This window comes from Geospiza fortis, unplaced genomic scaffold (assembly GCF_000277835.1).
Source record: "Geospiza fortis unplaced genomic scaffold, GeoFor_1.0 scaffold452, whole genome shotgun sequence".
NCBI classification, from domain to species: Eukaryota; Metazoa; Chordata; class Aves; order Passeriformes; family Thraupidae; genus Geospiza; species Geospiza fortis.
Genome location: NW_005054369.1, coordinates 809,036 through 809,840, shown reverse-complemented (window position 1 = coordinate 809,840; position 805 = coordinate 809,036).

Sequence of the window (805 nt, the reverse complement as noted above, 5' to 3'; positions counted from 1 at the left end):
AGCTCCGGCGGCGGCAGAGGGGCGGCTCGGGGGGCAGCGAACCGGGCCCACCGACCCTCGGCCCACGGCCCAACTTCACCGCCAGCTTTCACAGCATCCGCCTGCTCTCGATCCCGCCGTGTGCAAAGGCAGAGGGAAGCAGAAAAGCTGGGATCTGCTTAGATTGCTTAGTTTCTTTTTTTTTTTCCCCATCTCTTTAATTAAAAAAAAAATCCTGCCGAGCCCCATCAACCCCACCAAGATCACGGTTCCCCCGGGAAATGCCCCTGACAGTCCCGGGACGGGCACAGGAGCCGCTGCCCACTCCCGCACCCGCGCAAAGGCCGCGCTGCGGGGCCGGGGCCGCGCTGGTTCCATCGGCTCCTTCCTCTGCTGGGAAAGGGCCAGGAGGGTCCGGAATCGTTTTCTGAGCACTGACCAGAAATAAATGAGCTTTTTTTCCTTGCCGTTTGATAACATCGTGCTGCCGCGCTGTAAAATGGAAAGATGTATTTACTATGGCAACAATATTTTTAATGGGCTGCAAGCGACTTGTCCCAAAGTTGGTACTGCAAACAGCAAAGGCATCGCTCTGTTTGTAGGCGACACAGCCAGCACCGCATTTTGACCCCGAAACTCTGTTTATTTTTCATTTACGACCCATTGCCAGGGTTTTTATCCCAAACGAAAAGAAACCGCGGGATTATCTTTTCGCAACGCTGAGTTTTATTTTGATTTCTTTGGCCCCAAATCCTGCCCTCGGCGCTATCAACACGTCGATTCGGGCCAATCTGCGGGAAGCGGAGAGCGATCCTCTCTCCAAATA